General features: G+C 37.4%; 1 long non-coding RNA gene and 1 other non-coding gene across 2 annotated transcripts; one reads left to right on the top strand and one right to left on the bottom strand.

Moving 5' to 3' along the window:
* The first annotated feature begins 11,463 nt into the window (after positions 1 to 11,463).
* Positions 11,464 to 11,535, top strand: TRNAH-GUG (transfer RNA histidin (anticodon GUG)). Its single transcript has one exon. It is a non-coding gene; the product is annotated as a tRNA-His (tRNA).
* A 6,455-nt stretch (positions 11,536 to 17,990) lies between these two features.
* On the bottom strand, positions 17,991 to 22,725 carry LOC135290335 (uncharacterized). The gene is made up of 3 exons (XR_010353085.1): positions 22,670 to 22,725; positions 22,005 to 22,117; positions 17,991 to 18,101 (listed from the first exon to the last, which is right to left on the bottom strand). It is a non-coding gene; the product is annotated as an uncharacterized LOC135290335 (long non-coding RNA).
* Positions 22,726 to 27,362: the final 4,637 nt, after the last annotated feature.

The raw sequence follows: 27,362 nt of genomic DNA, 5'->3' as shown, positions 1-27,362 counted from the left end.
GCTCTGTGCAGTCTGCTTGGAGAAGGGGAAACTATGTTCAACCCTTCACAGTATAGACACGGCTGATGTTCCTGTCAGAACTGCACTGCATCTTTTTACTTCTGCAATCATATTTACCAGGCGTTTATTGTGATGACACAGAGGAGCCAGTTCAGGCTATTTGCCTTTGAAGGGGGAAAACACGTGGACTGTGAGGATAGCCCATGTTGCAGTATTACTGAGCCAGGAATAGGAATGCATTTATGCAATAAACAGCAACACAGAGAGATGACCACTGTCTGCTGGAGCCCTTGGTAACACATGGCTTAAATAGATAATGCAACTTTATTGTCTAACCATATCTTCCTTACAAATGTAGACAAAGAACTCTTGATAGTATTATAACATTTTATCTTAACCACAAAATGGTATTTAAACACCTTGCTGTTTAAACATGGTATTTAAATGTCTTGGCAGCAATTTTCTTATATGGTCATGAACATTTAAAAGCTGATGAGTTCTACTTTAAAGGGCCACTTTAAAGTGCAAAAATTTTTGCACTTTGAAGTGCAAAAATACACTTTCGGTTTCAGTTTATATTGTTTTGCTTGTTTGTTTGCTCTTTTTGTTCCATTAACAAACAATGTGGAAGGATGTCAATTTTTTCCAACTGATGCTACAGGAAATTACTCTAGCATATTTTCTTCAGCATCTTGTTGAAACTGGAGAGAGTAGAACAGTTTGAGAGCAAAAGGGAGCCTCTGTTTTTAACTTTATATTCACAGGAGGGTGTTATTTATTGCCATAAACTTTGTAATTAACAATTTTTTAAAGAAATGTTTTGCCAGATAATAAGGCTTGAATGGCCAAGTAAATGTCTAGAGTTCTTAATAAAAGTTAGAGGACTTGCCATTACTGCTGTCAAATTAAAATTTTAATCACTGGGCTAAAGTTGTTTCACTTTATATTTTATTTGTTTGTTTCAGTTTCAGAAGGAGATCTTACAGATAAGCATACTGCCATAAAGTATGGATGGGGGAGATTTAATCAATGCACACGGGAATGTACTATACCACCAGACTGCAATTATTAGACCATTTCCACTTTCTTAAGAAGATCTTACTCTCAATTATTTGCTAGAAAATAAATGAGTAAACTAATAATAATGCTGGAGTCTTAGTCTTGCTTCCGTAATAGATGGCTCAGAAGAGATCCTTTGTAATTCAGTCTCAATACCATATGTCTCTGTTGACATTAAAGTGCTTAGTTCCAAATGAGTTGGCTTCATTCAAGCATCTTAATTCAAGAGTGGATGATTAGATCTTAAGCTAAAAACCTATTAGGATGTAAGCACTTATGTTGCTGAAAGGTATTAAAGGAACAGCATAGTGTGGTTGCAGATAAATCCTCTATATCTAGTACTGATTGGTTAAGCCTTGTTTGATCTTCAAACAACATTAAAAAGTAGTTGAAATGTGCAAAGCTGAATGAATAACTAAACCTTGATGATATGTTATGTGAAAATAAATTTTGATGGCTTTTTGGGAGAAGGAGAAGCTCAGATATGGGAATCTGGCACTCTGAGTAGAAGTAACATAAGATGTTTTAAAGCACACACAGACACATTACCTTTTAGAACTGAAAATTGTGGGTTTTGGTTTAGTGAGTAAAGCATGGCAAAGAATACGAAATTTCAAAGAATTTTATTCAGTCATTCTTTGTCAGGGTAACCAGCACTTTTGATAATCCTGCAACCTATGTGTTATATTTTATTTTATTTTTCATCTGGAAAGCAGTGAGAAAAAAAAACCCAACACCCAAAACCCAATCTTTGTGTTAAGGGAAAATAACTCTTATCTGATTCACTACTGAATAAAACTAAAATTCTGAAAGTAAAAATTGCTATTTCAGGGAGTTGATTTGTGGCATAATTTAATTCTGTGTGTGACCAGACCACTATAAATCTATATTCCAACCTATATATTTTTTATGCAGCCTTATAAAGGATACAAGCAAATAATTATATGTGGGTAACTGAAATCTTACTTAAAGGTTATTTAAAAAAATATTTAACAAAAATATTAAAAATTTAATTTCAGAACCTATCCCATGGCTCGGGGTATAATTTGATGGCTTTTTTGATTGCCTGGCTTTGATGTTTCCAAAAAGGCCTGCAGGGTAAGATTTTCAAGAAGTAACTCTTCCATGTCTGAATAACATGTAAATGCTCATATTTTGTTAGTAGTCATATTCCCTACAATAATGCAGAATATGTTTTTAAAAAATCATGAATGTAAGTTGCAGCCATCTAAAAAGAAATTAAGCTGCCTATGAGGACCTTTGCAGACATACAGGAATTTTTTAGATAGTGTAACTTAGGGTGGAATATATATTAAAAAAAAGGTATAAAAATCTGTTAAAAGTGCAATGACTGGCTTTGTCTTGTTTGTGTTCACTTACTGATGGTTCTTTAGTAGTGTCCATGTCCTACCCAGCTCCAGCCTCCTTTCAGGTAATTGTAGAGAGTGATAAGGTCCTCTCTCAGCCTCTTTTTCTTCAGGTTAATAACCCTAGCTCACTCACAGAACTTGTGCTCCAGACCCTTCACCAGCTTCATTGCCTTTCTCGGGACATGCTCTACAACCTCAGTGTCTTTTTTGTGGTGAAGGTCGAAGAGGTCTGTGATTCTACAGGGCTTGAGAACCTGTTTTCTAGTCTTTTAACCCTGTTTCTGTTTGGAAGCTGATCTGCTGACAATGAGGGTAACCAGAAAATATTGATTTTTTCCTGTCCATTGCAATGCTGTGGAACCCTGACAACAGCACCACTGCTGACTTGTGGTTCTGGAGATATTCTGGATCAGTGTGTTACTGGATCACTGGCCAATAAAACCTTGCTTAGAATCCAGCTTGGAATTCAAATCTGGTTTTCCCCAGTTAGTCACAGCATGCAATGCAAAGTTGCAGCCTAAGCTTGTGTTGGCCATAGAAGCAGACAACTACTTACCCACAATTTTAAAACCACTTACCTCTGCTTTGGGACTAGTCTGAAGAGTTTGAGTGCATTCACAGCACACTTTTCAGCCTGTGGCTAGGGTGTTCATCCAGTCATAAGGATTACACAGCTGCATATCACTGACAGACACTATGAGATTCAGACAAATTGATCGTAGTCCTACCAAGAAACATTTCACCCAACTATCCTAGAAATTCAGATCAGTATTGACAGATTTTGGGAAAAAAGAAAGAAGGAAGGGTGGAAGGCCGGAAGAGAGGGAGGGAGAGGGGGGGATAGAGAGGGAGAGAGAGAGAGAGAGAGAGAGAGAGAGAGAGAGAGAGAAGAGGGAAGTGGTGGAAGGGAGGAAGGAAGTGGCAGAAGGAAGTGGCGGAAGGGAGAAAGAGAAAGAAAGAAAGAAAGAAAGAAAGAAAGAAAGAAAGAAAGAAAGAAAGAAAGAAAGAAAGAAAGAAAGAAAGAAAGAAAGAAAGAAAGAAAGAAAGAAAGAAAGAAAGAAAGAAAGAAAGAAAGAAAGAAAGAAAGAAAGAAAGAAAGAAAGAAAGAAAGAAAGAAAGAAAGAAAGAAAGAAAGAAAGAAAGAAAGAAAGAAAGAAAGAAAGAAAGAAAGAAAGAAAGAAAGAAAGAAGGAAAGAAGGAAAGAAGGAAGGAAAGAAGGAAAGAAGGAAAGAAGGAAAGAAGGAAAGAAAGAAAGAAGGAAAGAAGGAAAGAAAGAAAGAAAGAAAGAAAGAAAGAAAGAAAGAAAGAAAGAAAGAAAGAAAGAAAGAAAGAAAGAAAGAAAGAAAGAAAGAAAGAAAGAAAGAAAGAAAGAAAGAAAGAAAGAAAGAAAGAAAGAATCTCTGCCTATTCTATTTTCAGCACCCATATCTTCATATATTTGCTAGGGCCGGTACAGGAGTGCAGCTAACATCATGCTCCTCAGCTATGTCGCAACAAATCCATGCATAAATCCTACATCCATCTGTCCCATTTAGATATATATAGACAAGCAAATGAACTCCTAGCAAAATCTGCTGCAATGATAAGTGAGGTACATTGATACAGTAATGTGAACGTGATTCAGTACAGACTCCCTCATTCTGAGTAATCCTCTGAATATGTACTGGTTTGCAGGATGAAATAAGTACATGAAATAATTAGGCTAATGGGGAAAGAGAGAGTAATGGAGAGAGAGAGGACTAGAGAGTGAGTTGTAATGCATGAATTCACATTCCTTGAGGCCTGGAAAAGACAGGAATCTGTCTAGGTTCAAGTATTCCTTATTACTTGATAGCAAGAGAGGATGATTTGCATCAACAAAACTGATTCTTAGGAATCAGCTTGTTTCATAACTTGAGAAAATGTATATTTTCTGCAGGTTTAATATGATTGCATTTAACTTTCAGGAATGATAGAGAACTTGCAAACTAAAGGATAGATGTTATCTAATCAAACAAGAGGATCTGAAAACTGGGGATATCCTCTGTCTGTTTCAGCTAAAAAAAGCATCCCACTACATTCTGGCTTCTTGACTGGAAATTCTGTTTGAATTAGGCTTTCATTTCTAGCAACTTATTTACTTGAATTCAGCTTTGAGAACACTATTGTCTTTATTTAGCCAGCCTTTAGTTTTGAGGATTTCTCTCTTTTGCTATAGCATTATCACTTTCACAGTGGCTAAGAACATGACCATCAGCTACTATTTCCTGATTATGTGACTGGAGCTCCCAGCTCTGCTTCACCTTGCAGGCAACACTTGTTCTAGCTAGACACATGGTAGCTAGACTGTGAGGCACCCCAAGCTAAAATCCAACTGAGTCTGAAAGTTTAGGCTGGAAATAGTCCCTCTCAGGATAATTTACTTTAGTGCTTTCCTGTGCCTGACTGTATCCTACTCCTACACAGAAGGCACAAACAAATTTCCTCATGACTCATGGTGAAAGAAATATAAAACAGCTCTGCTTATAATAAGAAAAAGATTAATGAGATAGATACATACCCTCAAGTATTGGGGGAGCCATGTGGTGCCCATCAGCACTGACAGTGTGCTGAAAATCTGACTAGCTAAGACTTACAACTGCTTATAGCTGGAGATGCATAGTCCTGTGGCTCTGCCCCTTCCACTTATAGAAATATGGGGTAATTTGCTCTGCCAGAGAGGTGTATGGAAAATAATGCTCACCTTCATTTTGTGAGGAGGCTGCAGATAAGTGCCATTAATGATCAACATATCCCAGAGATTTTGCAGCTGAAGGCATGATGTTCCACACTGACAGGAGGACATGGGTTGTGCCAGTTCTGCTCTCACAAAAAAGCTAATGTTTTTCCTCCTTCATAATTTTTGAGTGCTTCAAGAAAGAACTCACAGTAAACAGAGACTGATCAAATACTTGCTTTGTTACTGAATGTTTAGTTGAAAACTCCTAGGAAGACATGTTCAGCCTAAGGATGCTTATCATGTATAGGTCATATAACTTATCAGACCTTAGCTTGGTTTTGTTGGTTTGACTGCCTTGCTTATTACTATCTCCTTGTAAGGAATTTCACTTGTCCTTTCATGCCTGCAAATATATGAGTTGAATATAGACGTGATTTATCTCTCAGCTTTTCTCTGGCTACTTTCTCCAGACTTGCCCATCTTACAAGAGTACATGCTCAGAGAATGCTGCTATGTAGAGAGCTGAAACCACTGAGAATAAGTAAAAATGCAGCATAGTGAAAAGGACTGGCAAATCCTAGCTTGAAAAGGCATATCCCCTTTTTTTTACCAGAAGAGAGAGCATGGTACTGAATGAACTATAAAACTGCCTAAAAGTCATCCTCCCTGTTTTATGGTTTGCAACTGTTGGATACACCTGACAGTCTGCTGGCTTTAGATGAAAGTGCTCTGTTGTGTTACAATAAAAAAAATTAAATATTAAGAACACTATATATACAAAAACCTTTCCTTGGATATACCTCAACTAATTTGTTAATAACTCATGTTAAATGGAAAGTTGTGCTTTTGTCCTGTTAGAGTCCAAAAGAACACGTGTCTGACAATAACAAAACATCCTGAGACCTTTCCTACTCTCAGTTTATGTTTGGAGGTACAGGGAAATTTTTCTCCCCTCCCAGGACATCAGCTCTTCACCCTTGAGGACGGGTTACTGATTCAGTACCAAAATTAGGGAGATATCAGTTCATGCTGCACCTCAGGCAAGCCACAGTGCACAATTTGATAATCCAAGCTGATTTACATGTTTTCCTTGAATAGCACACAAAAATTTTAAAGAGCAAGAATCACTTAAGAAAAAAATTCCTACCTATACGGATCTTCAACTGTAGGAATACAATCTATTGTATTGTATGAATATTCAATAAGATGGAGAATTTTGCAAGAGGACAAAAGTTTCAACATGAAGGAACGGCAGATGACACATTCACTTGTATCAGAAACAGATGGAATGAAGTGCCAGTGCAGGTTCGGACTGCATGCTAGGAACATTGGACAACAGGGTAGGAAATTTCACTTACAATATAGATTTCGGAAGTCTATATGTTCGGAAGTCATGCTGCTCATGAACAGAAGGGCACCTGCTTTTTAGAAAGCTGACCTGAGGACTCTACTGGATGTAGCTTGTGCAAACTGGGGTGATTAGGAGCTGACTACAATTTTCTCATCATTGACACAGTTGTGCTGTAAGGCTTATTACAAATTGTGTTTGGAACTAAGTAATGCTGATGATATGGCATTTTGTTACTTTGAAGATTTTAGCCATGTCATTTGCTCCCTTTGTGCCATAAATGTCTATATTTAAATATACATGATTGCAGAATTAGCCAAAGTGACTTTGAGAGTATTCTGTTTCTGTAAGCAGGTAGAGGTCTGGTGGAAGAATGCTTGAATCGTTTTATTCACTCTAGGCCTCTGGGTACCAAAAAGAAACTTGAAAGCTGCAGGAAGAGAAAAGAACAACAGAAAAGAAAAACAAAATAATTGGAAGGGGAAGAAATTTTCTCAAAAAAAAAAAAAGTTACATAATGTTGGCTAAGGGAAAATAATAGACATTTCCATCATCTTTTTTGACTGATTGTGGGAGTGCACAGTGCAAAAGACAAGTATTGTACAATGAATATGTTTGAATTCTAAGAAAAAGAGAGATCCCAAGATGACTTTTCCTTACTAGGAATCTTACTCCTGGTACAGAAAAAAAGAGTAGTTGCCCTACTACTAGAAATAATAGTAGAAGAAAAGAGAAGACTACTTGCTGATGGCAGAGTTGTCTCATGAATTGCCAAAGAGTTTTTTCAGCTCAGGCTTTAGTTCTAATGGGTGTTAATTGTATTTTCCATCTATACACAGACTAAAGTGAAGTTCTGTGCAGAATATGCCTAAGAAAGTCCTGTAGCCAAATGGCAAACACTTTCACAACACAGGAAACTCTTCTATATTCCTATATAATCCAGTTATGGTAACTCTAAACTGCCTACACGTACTCAGTCTCTCTGTCTTCGGCTCAGCAAAATGACAACCTTTGAAGCAGAAAGAGTAACTTCATCCTCCCCCAGAGATATGGCTGTCATTCTCTCACCCTCCCTGTGCACCCTTTGGTGGCTTCAATGCCCATGTTTTATTGGGGGGTGAAAGCTGGACTCAGCTGAAAGCTGCCTGCAAGGCCGGAGATGCAGTATTGTTGGGTAGCATGTTGTTGTACTCATGCAGTACAAAGGGCTCTGCAAGGCTCACACAGACCTGTTTCTGGCGTGTCAAAGAAGAGGAGCATACCCTACCCTTGGGAAGCTGGCCCAGCCCATATGGCTGGCATGTCCACATGGAGTGCTGGTGGTAAAATGCTGAAGCAAAGGCAGTCAGCGATCATTTGAGCAGAAACTGCTTGAATGCCATGCATGCATGTAGCAATAAAACAAACTCCCATGTGCCTTGCAACTGTGAAATACTGCCAATCAGAACTGTCTAGATACAGAACAGTATGACTTTAGACTCCTCAAACTGTGTCATCCATCCAAAGGAATAGAGCAGACCTCCAGATGCTAGCCTGAAATGTTTACAATATTTAAATATAATTTTATCTCCTCCCTTCTTTCATATTCATTAAAAAAATACAATCAGTACTATCAGAGGATAGGAAATGTAAATATTGAGTAACTTATCTCTGCAGTGAAAACTACCAAATGTCTATGCCATGGCATTCACCTTCCCCCCACAAGGGCACTGGATATGTCCATCTAGACAATGCCAGAACTCCAGCAGTGCATCAATCTTCCAAGCAGCATCTCTGATCTGGCTGATGTTGTGCCCCTTACAAATGCTAAACTTTCATAGGAGGTCCTTATTATTGCTGTATCAAAAATTTTTAAATCCTTTATGTTTTTGATGATGACGAGCCTTAAGCAACAATTTTTCAGTCTGTAATAAATTCTGTTCTAGTTTTTACTGCAACAAATAATTAATGAACATGTGTGTGGGGATGAGATTTCTTGCTTGAAGGCATCCATGAACAAAATAGCAAGCACAGAAATATCTGTAGAATTCTAATACTAAAAACCAGTACTAAAAGAGGCTTTTTCACTTGTACATCCCAAAATGTCTTGATATGACAACTGCAGTAGTAAAATGGCAATAACATTTAAAAAAATAAGTATTCAAACATGTTGCAAACTGTGACAATTTAAACAAAGAAGTCTAAAAAGAGTATTATCAAAGCCAAGTTGGGGCTTTGATCTAGCACTTGAGTCCATTCTATCATGTGGTCAGAACAAACACTTGAACTGCATGAAGTTACTCTGAGATTCATGAAAATCGAGATTCTTACTCAAAATTAAATAGAGCTTGTCTCAGATTTTTAAGTTTCTGATACAGAGAGGCACAAAACAGGCTGAGAACCCAGATATGTAGTAGTAAGCAGAGGAGCGAGCTGAACAGCTTCTCCTGTTTCCTCTATGTATGTCTTGGGCTGCTTGGCTCTCTGTGTGGCAGGGGTATGTCTGTCCCACATTTTATGTCAAGTCTTGGACATGTAATTCACTGCAAAGGTAAAAAAGCCAAAAAATTCCATGGTCTAATGCTGGAGGCATTCAACTGGAACACAAGTTAGAAATCTGGAGGCTAGTCCTATTAAGCATTTGCCTGTGCTAAAAGTAAATGACAGCAGAAATTCATCTTACATTAAAGACTTTCACTTGGAAAAGAGAGAGATCTATATGCTATTTGTATATATTTCAAATTCTCCTTCTTCCAGACCTGTCCAAGTATTTGTTGGCTGTCGGGGGGAGTCTGTGTGTCTTCAGATTCTCTTTTGCTTTTGACCAGAGAGCCAATCCTAGACAAGGGAAATGTTCTATCCAAAACTGACAAGTTAACAAAAAACGTATTTGTTTTGAAAGATTATTTTTTAAGTTACATTGATAATAATATCACAGCTGTCTTCTAAGCCTAAGGTAAAAAGGGCTGAACTCAGGGGCAGAGAACTGCATGACTAAGCAAATACTTCACAAAGCATGCTCATGTGTACTAATATTCTTTCAGGGAAAAATAGGAACCAGTAATAACATTTTACTAATAGAAATTTTAAAAAATAATAATGAATGCCAAAAATGTGAGACGTGTAGAGATTTAATGAAAAATAGTACCAGTGCAGAACAAGCAATGAAATTATAATTTGTAACCCACTGGTTACAGCTTGTTTTCTCACCTCAAAAAATTTTGTACTGATCTTACAGATTTATCTATGTAATTGTTGCATCATTTTCTCATGTATAGATAGATCTGAAATAAAAAAAACTAAAAAAAAATTTGACTCCAAATGACTCCAACTTTACAAAAAAAATTACATAAGATGACATTGTAAACTTGTACAATAAGATGGAACTAGAAGTGGGGTTTTTTTGTAGTTGTTTCTCTGACACTTGGATTTGGAAAAATCACATTATGTTTTTTGAGGGGAATCTAGCAAACCAATTTCACTGCTGCAAAACTGAAGCACCCCTATGACTGTGATGGGAGGTAACACTATAGTGGATCAATACATGTCCCAGAGTTTGCAAAAAGCCTGTCTCATCACAGCTACAAGTATTTAAACCACATTTAACATCTCCATAATCTCCTGATTATCATGTTATAAAGCACCTCAAGGATTCCTGCAGTAATTTTAACTTATTGTCCATGCTTTGAAGGGAGATGCCATGGACAAAGACCTGTACCTGCAATGTTTACTTGACTTCTGTCTTTGGGAGAAATCTGTATATTCTGAGGCACTCACCCAAAGCCTAAGTTGCTTATTACTTCAAGACAAGTAACCAGTAATAGCAAGATCTTAAATTAGAAAACCTAAAGTTATTAAAAGCCATACATATGGAAATGCAATAAATATTCTGATAGCTCTGCCTTCACAGGCCTATAACAAGAAACTTCAGAGAAGATACTACTGAATTTTTTTTTTCTTAGGTTATTCACCTCCATGATGTTGAGCAATGCCACTTTCCTATTCTGTGGAATGGTATGCTGGCTTGTGAGTAAAAAATGCTATTCTGGACACATTATGCCATTGAGGAAGGCTGTAGGGTGAAGTACAGCAGACCAAACCACGATTAGAGCACCCTTTTGCTCTGAGCTCCCACCAGCCCTCAGAAAGAAATACTTTCTCCTTCCCTCTTGCAGCTCCAGTGGCAAGGTGGGCCTCCATGTGAGTGCAAGAGATACCAGTGTTTTACCCTGAGGTGGAGGCAGTGAGAGTCTCTGCTCCTCAGGCAGAGCACAGCAGAGTCCATTTAGTAAATTTGCATTTTAAACTCCCAGTCTCATGCTTCTTTTGCACAGTCTACTTATGAATTACCACATTATGCAGACGTTCGTCCAGAGTAAATCCACATCTCAGCATGCTGAAGACATGTTAATGGTCTTGCACATTACAGTCTAGGTTTTTTGGTGTCTTTCTCCTTCTCCAGACATTCAGTGGGACATGTACTACTGCAGTGGTGGTGCTGCTGTGCACTCCAAGGCACATAAACAATAATATTTTGTATTAAAATAATGAATATAACTGCAGAGAGTGAGCACGAAAAAAAGCCTGTGTTTTCTGAACAGGACTTGAGTGCCTTAGAGTTTGCCCATTTTTCTTTTTCCTCATTATAATCTTTCTGTATATGCAGCTTGATTTCTGCTGCAGCTTCCATTTGAAAGAACTAAAAATTGTTTTACTGTTCTGCCTGATAAAATGGGAAAATATATCTCTGAAAAGATTTTTAAGAGAGAGGGGAAATATACTATAACAATCCCAAACCGGTTTTTTAGGCAATTCTGATAAACATGGATGATTGCAAGTAAAGTAAAATAAGTCTGGAAGCAATTTCGAGATGATTAATCATAAGAATGTTTAGACCAAGCTGCTGCTAACACTCATTGTAAACTGCAGGTGGCACCATTTATACGACATTTCAAAGAGCACCAGGAAAAAAAAAAATCTCCCTTCGAATTCGAGCTTTCTGATGGCTTGCCGTGATCGTATAGTGGTTAGTACTCTGCGTTGTGGCCGCAGCAACCTCGGTTCAAATCCGAGTCACGGCAGGGGATAAGGTCTCTTTTGAAGAGATGTAATTACAGATTGCATACCAAAAGTAATCTATTAGTGATGTTTAAGACTAAGGTGAGAAAACAAATAGAACTTCTGTAACTTTTACAAGAATGTTTTTCTAAAAGAGTAGGTAGCATAATACTTGTGCCAATTGGGATTTCTTTAAATTTAAATTTTTATGGATAGTGTGAAAAATGCGGTTTCATAGTGGCCTTGGAATTTTTATTCCTTACAGCTACTTAGTCTGGACTGAGTCATGAAGCTGCTTCAGTTTTGATCTTTCCTGGTTCCTCCTGCTAATAAAAAAATCAGCCTGAATTGCTTGAAAATATGACAGTGGTAGATGTGGAAATCCTTCTTACCTAGGCCTGGACTGCTGCCAGCAGAAGGTCTTTGCTGGTGACAGACAAGACAAACCATCACTTGTCTGTTGATTCTCTTTGTTTTTATAGTAGGAACACTGTACGATTTCACTGCCCTGTTTCACTGAATAATATGAGCGCAGATTCTCAGTATGAAGACTTCTAAAATCACCATTTTGATTTAGTAAATTGGTTATGGTGCCTAACAGATATTTTGCAATAAACAAACAAACAAAATAATAACTACATTAACTAAATATCATTATTGTGAGTTGATAAAGAATTAGTAAGCTACTGACTAGTTTCTGGTAATTGGTCCTTTAATTTGATATGTAGTAAATTCAAGAGCAAGAACTGCTTTTCTCTCACTGCTGCATCTGACAGGATATCAGCCCTTTTATAATCGACAACATCTCCAAAAACCTCAGATAGATACAAGCTTCCCGCAGCAGGCCAACTGCTTCAGAGTGTGAATTACAGCAGCCTTTCTCTCTCCCCAAAGAGCAGGAAAATTCTTTACCATCCTTCTGGGTGAGGAAGGGAAACAAATCTTTTTAGCACCAGAATCAGGAAAAATCAAAGCCCTACATGCCTGGAAACCTGGCGGGGCACATCACCTTTAGAGACTGTGGGCTTAGATGTCCTAGTTGTGGTGTAGTAGGCTAACGACTCTGGGCATGTCAGGACCTTCCTCAGGCTCATGAAAGCTCTTTCTGTTGTATTTTTCAAAGTATCTTTGAGCATTCCTCTGATTGGCTTTAGATTTCTTGTCTAAATATCATTCAGCCTTTTAGGAGCATGTCAGAGCAATTAACTTGTGAATTCTTGGTCTAATTGATGAGACAGATGTGACTGATTTCCCAAAAGAAAGCAATTTAGAAATATGCACTAGCATGAAAGAGACCAGGATGATCTTTTGTACTCTGTCCCTGCTGTAGTCTTTCGGAAATGTCATCTGCTGTGTTAGATTTTATGAAATCCAGAAATAGCAAATTAACTCATCACAGGTGCACACAATCTTTAAAGAATCCTAGTAAATTAAGTCCTGAAAAAGGAATTCAAAAATTGCCACACCAAATATTTTGCTTTACTTATTCATCATCCTGAGGCTGCTGAATCACTCAAACCTCACCCCTGCTTGACCTCAACCTACCCAGGTAGGCTGATGGCTCTATACTGTTCAGTCTATAACTGACTTCTCTATATCCAGCGTTCATCTGTGCCTAAATATTACCTTATCGTAATTATTGACGATTTTGAAGAATTTCATTAGGATAGTAGACAAATTCCAAGTGCCCTTTAAAAAAATATATTTTTTTTTTTATGGTGGCTTACTGGAAAACAGTAGTTATTCAGTTTAATTTATTTTATTTGCGATACCAATATTTGTTTTGCTAGCTCAATGGTCACATTATAAACTGAGACCAACAATAGTGTAGGCAGATAATCAGACCTTTCTTACCACTTCCCCCTGCATTTATTTATTCTCCTTATAATAAAATGAAAATTAAAAGCCAGCTTCATTATGGAATATAAACATGCAAGTGCAGATGGCTCCCAGTGTTCCACTTCCTGAGAAAATATTTATCAATTTTCCCTTCTTGTTAGAGAAAAATAAAACAAAAACTTCAGTGCAAAAGAGTTTCCAAGGATAACAGGACAATCCTGGAAGTGATTTTGGATGGTGAATTGCACAAAGACTTACCTGTATGTTGCTGGAATATACAGGTCATTGTGTCTAGCAGACAAGTCCACATAACACTTTCCCAGCTGGAAACCATGGTCTAAATAATAATAACAATATATTAAAAGTATTAAAAGATTTATATAAATCTATTTCTGAAGCTCTGAATTTTTTTATTGTCTAAGAACAATTTGGGGGCCATAGAGAAGAGTTCCCTTTGGCAGCCTTCTCTACCTTTAGGCAGCAAACTGCAAGCAAATATTAAATGAACAAAGGCAAAGGCAAAACAAGGCATGAGAAGAGAGTACATGCCTTCCTTTGCAGTTTTCCCATGTCAATTCATTATTATTCTCATGCATGGCTCATCCTGCACAGAACATAAAATCTTTAGGACATGGAGGTGTCTATCTCATATCCCCAGCACAACTACTTTGCTTCTTGACACAGAAACGAAAAACTAATATGATGTACTCATCAAGTTCTTGGGAAAATGTCTTTCTTGTTATTGTATCATAACATTAGCTGTTGATTAGGGCCAAACCTGCAAGAGTTTTTAAGTTATAGAGAAAGACAGCTACTTTTTGAAAATGCAGCACTGAACAGAAAGTCTTGAAAAGCTTTTGAAACTTTAATAGAGGTTATTGTAGGTTTTTGTTATTCTTCATTTTTCAAGAGTGCAGCAAAGTTGGTTGTATCCTGTCTGATATCCATATTGGGTGTTGAGCAGGATAGAAGGCAGTGGCTGTTTTAAATCTGCAGTCATCAAATCAAATTAATTCTGTTTTTTTTCATTCTTTTTACAGGAGTGTAACTCATATTAAAACTTTATATAGATCCCTTCTGAAATCCTTTCAAAAGGCTGTGGTCAAGTAGACTCTTTGAAAGGAAATACATGGTAAAAAGAACTTCTGAAAGCTTAAATACCTGGTTGTGTTTTAGCAAAGAATGCCAGGAATTCACTTCACAGGTGGGATGATTTTACGTCTGGAAATTCAGCTCTGAGTTTACAGGCTATTATTGCAGAATGGCTAGTAATTGGGAAAAATTTGGCAGACAGAGAAATTCCTGAGCCTGATGTGTAAACAGAACTACATAAACAATATCTGATGTGGCAGTTCTGTTCTCATAATCTGTCTTTGGTGTTTCTTGAAAGAAAACATGTCCTGGTCAAGGGCTGCATCTTATTCTTAGTGCTTCAGCAGTTGCAGCCCTGGAGAGTTGTACCAGAACACATGTGAAGACTATTGTTCAATTTGTGAAGTTTTTGGCTTGCACTGCTTTTGGTTAAGCTTTGACTCAGGTTTGAGTCCTGCAATGTTTTGTACTACAATTCAAACTAGAGGCCCTGAATAGGGCCTGGTTTTACTTCTTCATCAAAAGCTCAGCACAAATCCAAACCCACCAAATGTCTCCAAAACTATCTAACCAATGGTTTATATTTCACTTTTTAAAAAGTTATTTCTCCATGTGTTTTCATGTTAAAAGTCCAAGTTCTCATTTTTCTTTTTTTCTAAAATCTTTATAGATGTGACCTTTTGACCTTTTGATTTAAAATCTCACAGAAACAAAATCAGCTCTTTCATTTCAATTCAAACACATCTGATAAATAATTCTTTTACAAAGCTTCATGAAATTAATTCTTATGCTTAATGTTTTACAACTTTTTCCTCCACTCTTTTATCAGAAACTCTGTGTATGTTTTCTCTGCACCAAATACAGCTCAGGAGAATGACACTTTGTGATACTCCTTCCAAAAGAGTTCATTCTTCTCCACAAAAAAGCCTCAATCCAAAGGGATCTCAAAACAGAGTGCTTTAAAAGTCTTTAAGAGAGTATAGTTTTGATATTTTGTGATAACTGTGATAATTAAAAGATTCTTTTATAACATGGTCTGTAGTGTCAACACAATCAGCATCTCTGTGCTGCCGAACCACCATGTGTGCCTCTTGCACCTGAGAACTGTGCATGGAGCCAGCAACAGAACTCCCTCAATTTTTCTAGTAGGTTTTTTTTTTTTTTTTTTTTTTTGTGGATTCCTGAATTCCAAGTTTAGATCTCATGCTTCCAGGCTCCTCAAATAATGGGGTTTTTTGTTGTTGTTGTTATCCCCTAATATGAGCAGCAAACCTCTTACTTTACTCTCCATAATTGTATCTAAACTCTTGAGGAAAATCTGGCATACTAGGATGTGCTTATTCTGGGATCAGCACTATTGCTATTATTCACCATGCAGCTGAAGGCAAAAAGGTGTACTGATCTTTTTAATGGCACAGAGAAGAAAACTTTATGATATAGCTGTGGTAAATGTTTTTATGCATTTGTATAACAATCATGCAGTATGAATTGGTATTTTACTGTTGCACTTGAGAAAGCAGTCTGAATAATATTGCTAAAGCAACAGTAAGAGAACTAGCATATCATAGAAAATTCTCACTAGAACCATGTTTTAAAGACTTCATTTTTGTGGGGTTTTTTGTTTGTTTGTTTGTGGGGGTTTTTTGGTTTTTGGGGGGGGGGGGTTTGTGTTTTTTTTTTCATTTGTTTCTTTTTTTGTTTGTTTGGGTTTTTTTTTTTTTTTTGTTTGGTTTGGTTTTTGTTTGTTTTTGTATAAGAGCTGAGCTTGATTGAAAAATAATTGTAAAAGAACTCTAGCAGTCCTAATACAAGAAACATGAAGTCTTCAAGAAAGACAAAAGTATAATTTCTAGAAAGAAATTTGTGGTTGATTCACCAGCTTTGTTTCACCATAAAGTTGTTCCTAATTTTGTTTCAGATAGATAGGTTTAATGGAATTAAATATTCTCTGCAGGTCTTCTGAGTTATGTAAGCCCTGCTTTAAAAGCAATCCCTTTTCATCATAATAGTCTCAAGATCGTCTTGCTTCCTTACTTAGGTCTGGACAAACACCTGAAGGAACTTTGCCAAGAGTTGTGAATACTCAGTCTGGTTGACGGAATTGTGTTTGACCTCAGAAGACATGCACTATCTTCATTAAGGAAAACTTTTGAGAATCTGCCTTCAACTGTTGAAAAAATAAATCCATTTGCCATATATTAGTATTTGTTTCTTCCTCCTTTTTTAACCTGTTTCTTCTTTTTACCTGTAGTCAGGATATGTGCTTCAGTATGAATTAATAATTTGGTCAAAATGAGCAGTTTTTACTTCAGTCATCATGATGTGTAGCTATCTATGGATAAAATTCCATTTGGTTACATAATCTAAGTTTGTTAATCAATTTTTGAGCATATTCTATTAATAACAAATTAGAACTGTGTTGCCACGTGATTCAGTCAGCATACAAAGTGTCAACAGTAGGCACTTGAAAGTGTCTCTTGGAAATTTCTTCCCTTTTGTCTTTCAGTCAGCTTCCCTACCTCACCATTCCCACACTGGAAAACCAGTCCCTAACACCCCCACCTTAATAGACAGAAACACTCGCCAGGCAGTATGGGCAGGAGGAATGAATGTTTCTTTTTAGAAATCTTATTAAAAATCTTATTAGATCACTTTTTCACCTTGTGGCAGAATCCTCTCGGTTGCATCATCCTCTTCCCCCCACCCCACAAAAAGGACACTGCACTTCCAGCAGTGTCTTTCTTCTCTTTTATCAGATTTATACCTAGACATGATGTCTTCCGTTTGCTGCTGTTGACTCATCTCATAAGCGCATAATTCTTGGAGTAAAGATATTATGAGACCTCACAGTAAAGAAATAAATTGCATTTAATTTAATGCCTCCTTTGCTGCTCTTTCTGGAAAAAATCTGGAATTTTCCTTTGTGGTGAGTAATGCCTGGGGACAGATCATAGAAGTAAATTAACATTTACTGGGAGAATGCAAGGACATTTATTTAAAAATTGACAGTGTGAAATCAAAGTATTGTCCCAGACAACATTAGTACAGCAACATCTGCGTGATTTTCTTGAAATCACACAAAACGAGACAAAAAGCTCATGGCGCAAAGGGTGCAAACCACCTTGCCAGGTAGCAATGAGCCACATGAGCCTTTCTTTCGTGCAGCTACTTCCTTCTCTGAGCAGTTTTTTCTGTGCAGTGGTTTCTGCAGAGGCAGGGTCTGCGGGGCTGCCGGCCGGGAGCGCTCGGGCAGCGGCGCTCCCGCCGGCCGGGACTCGCCCCGCATCCCAGGCTCCTGCCAGGCAGAGAAACAGCCACTGCGCCATCACGGCAGGCTACAGAGGGCCATGCTGCCTTCTCTGAACCGCTTTGCAGGCCGCGCAAGCATTGCCATCTAGTGTGGGCCGGCTAGAACACGCCACCGGCGGCCTCCGCCCGGGCTGGCACCGCCGCTGCAGCGCCCGCGGCATCCCCCGAGGGAACAGCAGCCACAGCCAGGCGCAAATGTCGCAGAAAAATATTCCTGCTCCTTTCGGCAGCTGCAGTCCGTTCATGAAATCTTCCATTGCCTTCTGTCCGGCCAATATCTGTCTTCAAAAGTACAGTAATTTTGGTCTGTGAATTTTGTTTCTGTTTTCAGAAAGCAGTGGGGGAAAGCCTGGTGAAAGTACATTCAAAGTTACACAATTGTTTTAAAAGGTATTGAAAAGGATGCATGAAAACATATGTTCCCCTCCAGTTGTAAGTCAGATTTCAACCAAAGTTGCTATAGCCACAGCACATAGTACAAGCCACTGGACTGTCACAGCAAGCTGGCACATTGTGACAGGTTTTGAACAGACATGGCAGAAAAATATCAAGTCTAGTAAAATAACAAATGTTGAAATCAGTGAGTCATTAAAGAAGTTAAGGTTTCAAAACACAAGTGTTCTTAGTAGAGTTATTCTAATAATTGTCTTATTAAAGATCTCATACCTGCCATTTAGCCTCACTTTTTAATTCTGTGTCTGACAGTGATAACAAGCAAAGACTGATAATACCAAGTATCTTCCCAATTTTGTTAATTAGTTAAAAAAGTGGAAGGAATTGGTGGATGGTTGTGCTGCCATCACAAGGGACCTCATAAGGATGGAGAAATGGGCTGACAGGGATTCCTGGAAACTCAACAAGTGAAAATGCCAAACCTGGCACCCAGGGACGAACAACCCCATGCACCTGCACATGCTGGGAGCTAACCAACAGAGAGTGCTCTCTGTCATGGAAAGCAGCATGGCAGAAAATGGTCTGGGAATCCTGATGGACACCAAGCTGACCATGAGCCAGCAGTGTGCCCTTGTGGCAAAGAAGACAAGAAGCCACCCTGGCTGCATCAGGCAGAACACTACAACAGGTCAAGAGAGGTGACCCTTCTCTGTCCTCAGCACTGGTGAGACACATCTAGGTGGTGTGTCCAGTGCTGGGCTCTCGGGTAAAAGAGAGACGTGAACATACTGGGGCAAGTCCACTGAAGAATCCCTAAGATGATGAAGGGCTTGCAGCTCAAATAGTGGAGCTGGGGTTTTTTACATTCAAGAAGAGCAGGCCTGGAAGAGGACTTTATCAATGTGCATATTATATATCTCCCATATCTGATGGGAGAGTAAAGATGTTGGAGCCAGGCAGTGATATGACTGGAGCTGTATGTATGGAGCTAACCAGAGTGTATGCAGTGATAAGACAGAAGGTGATGGGCAGAAATTAAAATAAAGGAAATTAGTTTTAAAGATAAGAAAAACTTATTACTGTGAGGGTACTTGAATACCAATTGCCCAGTGAGGTTGTGGAGTTTCCCTCCTTGAGTCCTTGAGGTATTCAAACCTGACTCAATATGGTCTTGGGCCATAGCCAAGCTTTGGCCGACCCTGCTCAAGTCACCATGGTACTAGAGATTTCCAGAGGGCCTCTGATCCTGATTCTGATCCTCGGGAAAAGGAAAAAAAAAAAAAAAAAAGGCAACTCAAACCTCTTAACCAAAAATAAAATGGCAGTGCTTGAATTTTTTTTTTAATATTTCTGTAATGTGGTTATGTACTTAACAGCACAAGCAATTGAGCAGAGGGAGTCCATGAGTGCCAAGAATGGGATACTGAAAGCTTGACAATCTTCCCTGTCAAAATCCACAAAGTCTGTGTGAGCCAAAGAAGTAAGCAATGGCTGGAAATTTAGTGTCTTATTTGGTACAAAACCTTCTTCTATGTTTTCAGAATTGACAAAGGCTTTACAACATGCATCTTGCCCAGCACATGTAAGTGCTATATTTTTCCTGGGAGTTAGAGGTACCCAGTGATGGATATGAATGTTCAAAAGTATAGATTAGCAAGATTTTCCGGAATTTTTCAGCTTCCTATTTTAGCCAAAGTGAATGAATATAGAGTACATTGTTTCAGTCAAATTCCATGTGATTATGAAAAAAGACTCTGGCTGTCTAGTAGCCACAAATAAATAAAAATATGTCAGTTTACTACTGTATTCAGACTACATTATGTTTTTCTTTTTTCTTTTTTACTTTTATTTTTTCTTTTTTCTTTTTTTTTAATATCTTCACACAATGTTGTATGTGCACATACAACATACACCACATATCTCGTTGCGTGTGCTAGAATGATAATAGGAATATTTAAAATTGTGCTGCAAATTAATTTCATTTATTGGATTTTATTCTGTCTCAGTATTTGAAGTTCTGGATTTGCTCCAAAAGTCTAAATTGTTTATCAATGTGGTACAAGGCCACATTTCTCCACCTAAACATGGATGCATAGCTTTAATTACAATTCTTAGTAAGACTCTGTTAAATGAGAGACTTTAGCATCTGTAATACTTGTGCACGGTCTAATGTAGATAAAATTCCTATCCACTTCATATTTAAGGTCTGCTTTCAGCCCAGTAATCTCTCTCTGTTGCTTCCATGCTCCACACTTCCCTTTTCTTGAAAATAAACCATATTATTGTCAGAAAACCCAATGCAAATCTATGAATTGTGTGGTATTGTGTGTCATTCAAGAACAGGAGTGGTTTTTATAACATTTTAAACTAAAAAGCATGCTTGTGACATTAGTAGGTATGAATCAAAGCTTCTGCCTTTGACTCATCTTGTGCATTTGTAACTGTTAAACATGACTAGTTGCTATTGGCATCAGAGGAAAAACCTGTCACATTAAACTGTGTCAGCATGTCTGAATACAAAGCATGTGGCTCTGGGGATTCCTTGGTTTTACAATATGTTTCTTTAGTTGGTTGTGGTTGCTGAAATTTAGATAAGACCTTGATTGATTTGGAAATTCAGAATCTTGGGCTAATGGCACTGAACACCAGAATGTCTTGTTGAAATAATCCTGCCACATTGTGTTTTCAGTGTTTCCATTTAAAAATAATCCAAGAACCAGTGGCTGGGCCTAACTTGGTAGCAGAAGCAGAAGAAACTTAGCTGTGCTCATAGGGTTGCAAGGTTGCTTTATGTCAGGGCAGGCAACAGCAACATTATTGAAAAGAGGATTCTAGGATAACACAAAACTCAGAGGCAAGCAGAGCTGAACTAAAGTCATGTCATCTTTTTGCGTGTTCAGTGTGTAGCTACTAGGGGATAGCCAGACTGCTCAGGTGCATAAGCACTCTAACTCACAGTGGTAAAGCAGAGCTCTGCCCCAAGGCATCTGTAGAGTCATTTGTAGTACCATTCTCAATATTGCAGGAAATGTTACTGCTAGAGTTCAGATCCTGCTGCTGCTGCAAGTAAAATCTTCTCACCCAGTAATCCATTTTCACTTACCTTACTGCCTGTCTTTCCTTGTGTATCATGACTTAAATTTTCACTGGATTGAACTTCTGTTCTGTTTGCATTATATCAATATAAAGTAGCCCATGGATACACACTATACATTATTGCACACTTAAATAGTAACATAACTTCCAGAAAAAATGGCCCCAGAGCAAGAGGCTTCTTCCTGGGCTCTGCTAAGGATGCAGAAGAGCTAACTCAGCTGCTAAGGCTTGTGCACTGTCCTGAGAAAAATAAGTAGGCCTCCCTAAGTGGTGTGCATTGCAAAGTAAATTCTTTGATAAACTAAATTTCATTGCAACCACCCCAATACAAGGCAGCACTAAATTAGTCTGAAGAGTTATTTGTTAAAGTAAAAGCTTGTAACACAGAATTATCTCTGCAACTATTCAAAATGTAGTAATTGAGCCTCTTATTATACTTACTTTTTAGTTGTCTGAGTTGTTATGTGTAGAAGATTATATAAGAATTCAATGCAGACTGCAGAATGCTTAGAGTATGCATTCAATGTAATATTAGACAGAAAAAAATATTTGGGTTTGAAGTGTATCAGTGTATTTTCCAATATTTTTTTTAAATCCTTTATCATAACCTGAGTTTGATGATAAACATCTCACAGATTAAAATCACTTTTTAAATTAATTTCTCATCTTAAGTTAGTACTGGCTTAATGTAAAAGATAGTGAATGTTTTTAATGAGATATGAATGTTATAGTGTCTAAACAAGACAGTGGATAATAAACTTACCTTTAAGTAAACCTGTCTGGCAAATTAAACTATGTGATCCTGAGGAAATCCGTAAAACATCCTATGACTCTGTTGAGTTGGAGTTGAGGTGCAGAAACATGACTCACATAATGCTGAAAAGAAGCCAGAGGAGAATAAGGGTAGATACTGAAAGTTAAAACCAACCACATCCAGCTGTTTCAGTCTGTCTGGCACACATATGCCAAAACCTGTCTTAATTCATGACCAGTATTCATTTTATTTTTATTATTTTTGAAGGTTGTTCCAGCTCTAAAGCAGTTCAGAGGTGATAACTCTCTGTGATGAGCATGTCAGACTGGAACAGACTATTGTTAGGAGGCTTCTGGTTTGAAATCCTCCCTTGATATAAACACATATAGCAACTAAGGCCACCATTTTAAACAAACATTAAAGACCCACTTGCAAAATTCTGACTGTGGGGTGTTAGAGTGAGGAGGAACCAAGTAGATTTCTTGTCTGTTCAGACAGTACTGTACTGAATCTATTCAGAAGAAGCTTTTCCATGACAGCACCTCTCCTATGAGGAAAAGCTGAGACAGTTGGGTTTGTTCAGCCAGAAAAAAGGAAAGGCTTCATAGAGACCTAATTGTGGTATTCCAGTACCTGAAAGGAGCCTACAAAAAAGATGGACAGAGACTACTTACAAAAGCATGTAAGCACTGGAACCGGTTGCCCAGTGCAATTAGGGAAGCCTCATTCAAATGCTGAAGGCCAGGTTGGATAGCACTTGGAGCCACCTGTGGAAGGCCCATGGCAGGAGGGTTGGAACAAGAAGACTTTAAGGTCCTTTCCAACTCAGATACTTTATGATTCTATGATAACTATGGCAGTAGTGAGAGAAATTTTACAGAAACCACACTTACAGCTTGTTCTTGTGAAGGATAACCATGAGGCAAAAACACAAAGGAAATGTTTATACACTTCTCTTATGCAGAGGGCTGTCAAAATTTTCAGACCAGCTGTTACAAGGGGAATACTCATCAGACCATTTCAATCCTATAACCAAACTGAATCTGATCATGGATGGTACCTGGGTGTCCTTCAAAATAGGAAAAGGATTTCAAAACCAATTTTTTAATTAAGAGATTGCTTATAAAAGGGAAAATTATTTGAAAGTTAATTAGACTCTCAGAAGCTCGGATTTCATAAAACAAGGTGCATATGAAATCTAGAACATTTTTTAATAAGGTTGAGGTTTTCTTCTTGGAAATAAACAGGTTTATCTAACATGTTCCAATATGAAGATTTCCATCAACACACTTACATAACAAAGCATGAAATGACCTTTATTTTGCAATTCTACAGCCAAATATCTTGTAATTTTACCTGGGTCTAGGCAGCATTGTCCCCCTTAGCATCAACAGCAAACATGAATACTTTCTTTTTATATTGTGTGTATTTCAAGTCCTATGCTTCTTCAGTTCAAAACACTTTGCTGGTTTCTTGAAATCTTCATTCTAATGGCTAGTTGCTTAATTCCTCTAATACATTAATAGTCATTAGCAGCATTGTATAATCCTTCTAGCAATATATTTCCATTCCCAGCAAACATTGGAAGTGCATGGATCAGAAGCAATACCAACCTCTGCCAGGGAGCCTTGCTCTGTAGTCCTGAGGGTAGAGATATATGATGGCAGCCACATGTGCCTACTATCACCAGCTCATGATACCTTTGGCTGGAACAAGTGTACAAATTTTCCTGCTCAGACTGCACTCATTACTGTTTCAGAAAAAAAAAACAAACCCAAAACCCACAACCAAAAAAAAAAAAACCAAAAAAACCCAACAAAACCCACACACAAAAAAACCCAAACAAAACCAACCAACCAAAAAAAAACCAAACCAAAAAAACCCCAAAACCCAAAGAAAACAACAAAAAAACCCAAAAACCAAAACAAAAACAAAAAAACCCCAAACCAAACCAAAAACAAAACAAAAACAAAACAAAACAAAAAAACACCAAACAAAAAAACCACAAAAAACCCCAAAAAAAACCCAATCAAAACTACCACTTCCTGAAGAACTGGTGATTCACACAGAATCCTTCTATCTTGCAGCTGCTGCTGGTAGATCATTATTTCCAGTGTACAATTATGACACAACACAAGTAATAAGAGATTAGTAAAAGACAAGATGGTTCATAGGCAGATAAATTATGTGAACTTTTGTGCAAATTGTTAAAGTCTTTGTATAATTTTTCTTGAAATGGTGCTTCACCTTCTGTACAGATGCTTTCAGGTTTCTTCTCTGAGCCTTTTTAGGGATATATTACCACTCCTTACTCATTACAAACATATCTTTCAAAGAAAGGTAACCTTAATACCACCAGAACATTGCTCAGAACATCCCACGTTCAAATCCCTGTACATAAACCAGACAGGACTATTCTAGCTGTTATTTGGCTATTTGTCAAAAAGTCTTTCATCTGTTTTCAGTGGAGTATATTATAAATATATCACAAGTTCATTCTGTATGATGCTGATGACACCATCTAAAGCATCAGGCTAGTCAAATGGTCAATGACATAACACCCACATAGCAGGGTGTCCATGAGAATGCAATTAATTTCCCTGTAGATATCCCGTTGGCAACTGTCAGATGTTGACCACAAACATGCTAGCACTTTTCCTGCTTCTGGGGGACTTTTAGGATTGAAATTAAAAGCTACTGTAATTTTTGTTTTCTTTTATTTAATGTATCATTTTATCTTTCTGGAGATAGCTATTGTTAATTCAATTGGCACCCTCATACATTGCGTGTAGTGTGGTGAAAGCTTCCTAAGTAACCAGCTCAACAACCTGCACTATAAAACCTACATAGATGCATTTTCTATTCTTGGTAACAAAACAAGACCACTTTAAAAATTATTGGGTTAGTTAGCATTAAAACAAGGGCGTTCATATTATTATGGTCAGATTTTTTTTAGTGCAAATTACTTCTTCAACATGCTATTTGGAGTAAGGAATATCTGCTCAGGGGATGACAGAATGAGAGCCACTTCTAACAGATGTATTTGGGACTCTGGAGGTAGCAGAACTTTGTAATGTTTTCAGTCCCAAAGTTAGAAAGACATTACACTTCATGATGTAGTCTTTTATTTTATCTGCTGAATGAAAACAATTGAATAAGCCATGAAATTTCTAGAAAACCCCACACATATATTGTTTTTAAAATCCTTAATTATATATTTAAGAGTCTACATGCAACTAAAAGTGCTAAGATCTCATATTCATGATGTTTTGTTATTCTCCAAAGCCTCAGAGTATAAAAACTATGAGGTTTAATTTGTCTGGTAATTAAGATTTAGCTAGCAAGAGCTCATAAGGAACAGGCACTATAATGTCAAGCTTCTGACTTCCTTCAGAAATCTAGTTCATGACCTCTTGCTCTGCATTTGAATAGTTTGAGAGATGTTTGAACGTTTTTAAATACCTATTTTTAGAAAAACTCAGTCAATTTATGTCCGTGAAATAACAAAATGCTAAAATATTACCAGGTTACAAATGAGACTAGGAACTTGATTATAAACTGAATCTCATAACTGAATTAAAAACTATTAAAATCTGTTCAGTGTTATTAATGTGATCCTAAAAAGAGAGCATTATTATTTCACAGTGATTTAACCAATTGTGTCTACATTTTCAATATTTGGAAAATTCTGATTTTCATTGATATGATCTGATTTTTTTCATTGAAAATTTGCTTTTAATAAATGATTTAAAAAAATAAAAAAGAAAATAGTTGGATGTGGTGCCAAAAGGAAAGTGACACCAGGTTTTCTCTGTAAGCAGTAGTGCTGTTTGTCACACCATTCTCACCATGTTCCTATCTTTCCCTTTTTGATGTACATCAAAATTATCTTAAACATGTGATGAGGAAAAAGATTTTATGAAGTTTGGGGCTGTAAGGTGATTGCAGTTTCACATCCTCTTCTTTTTGTAATTGAGCTGGGTTTCCTGCTGCCATCTCTCCTCTGTGAATCACCACTACATTCACCAGAGTATAACCAGGTCAATAACCACTGGCATAACCAGGCTTGTGGTCATCCTCTAAGCAGGTCCTTATCGTGGTTTAGGAATGGTACTTCCCCACTCAGTGCCCCACCAAGACTTTCCCAAATCAGGTGCTGCTCATTCAGTCCCCCATTACCCTTCCCCTTGTTACTCCAGCAGGATGGAATTGAGATTTGGAGGTACAAAACGTGAAGATCAAGAGCTAAGAGCAATTTACTTTAAACAGCAATGAGATGAGAAAACAAATAATAACAGCAACAATATTAACAACAGAAGAGTGGAAAAGAGGGTGATCCAAATGCAAAATGCTCACTATAGACCTAGAGACAAAGAACAATGGAGAAAATGCCACAGTAATTTTCACCCTTCTCAGTGAGTACCTTGCCCCCTCCCCTGGCAATGGTGTAAGGTGGTATGGAATAAACCTCTGGGTCCTGGCTGAAACTAGAACACACCTGTAAATTGAATCTCAAAGGCACTGTGAGAATGTAATTTCTTAATGTTAGCAAATCTCTGTTTCTCAGAAGAGATAGTACATTGTCTATGGTATGAGATATTAATAATATAAATGATATGTCAGTGTCATTTCAAAATCAGATATATTCCTAAGCATAATTAAATAACTCTGTTTAGGATGCATTAGTAGCAATTACAGTTATAGTATCCTGATATTTATGCAATCAAGCAATTACCAAAAAATAATTATATCAGTTGTCTTAAATGGATATAACCTGAAAAAGTTAATGTAAGCCCGAGAAAATTAATCACTTCTTCTGTAATAACCAATACTAAGAAATGTTTATCAAACATGACCTTATCTTCCCTCATTTTGCAGCATGCTATCAGTGTCCTGAGCCTACACTGCACTCGTTACTGTGGTACTTTATGGGGAAAGCAAACCAAACAGAGTCCAGATTTGTCTTTTCTGTTCTTGCCCAGTGCTCAGCAAGACATCTAACAATAAACCCTTATTTTTCATATGTGTGAAATCCAGACAATATTATTTTTAATATCTGTAAAATCAAGCCAACAAAACAAATTATCATGGCTGATAGAAAGATGTTTTTCAAATCTTAGATGAAACAAACGAAAGAAGGTAAATCTCAACAAGTGTATAATTTTAACAGCAGCACATATAATGATCTCCTAAATGTGACACAAACTCAAATGCCTAACAATACTCTGAGCCATGATAATAGGTTGTAGGTATTTAAAGCCTTCCTATGTATTAACCAATACAATTTTATAGTTTTATTTAGATGCTCTTGCCCTATACAAATAATCATTTTAAGCAGAAAGAGGTAGCTGCCATGCCTCTCATGAT

Source organism: Passer domesticus, chromosome Z (genome assembly GCF_036417665.1).
Source record: "Passer domesticus isolate bPasDom1 chromosome Z, bPasDom1.hap1, whole genome shotgun sequence".
Classification (NCBI taxonomy): domain Eukaryota; kingdom Metazoa; phylum Chordata; class Aves; order Passeriformes; family Passeridae; genus Passer; species Passer domesticus.
This window is presented reverse-complemented; position numbering and strand designations above follow the sequence as displayed.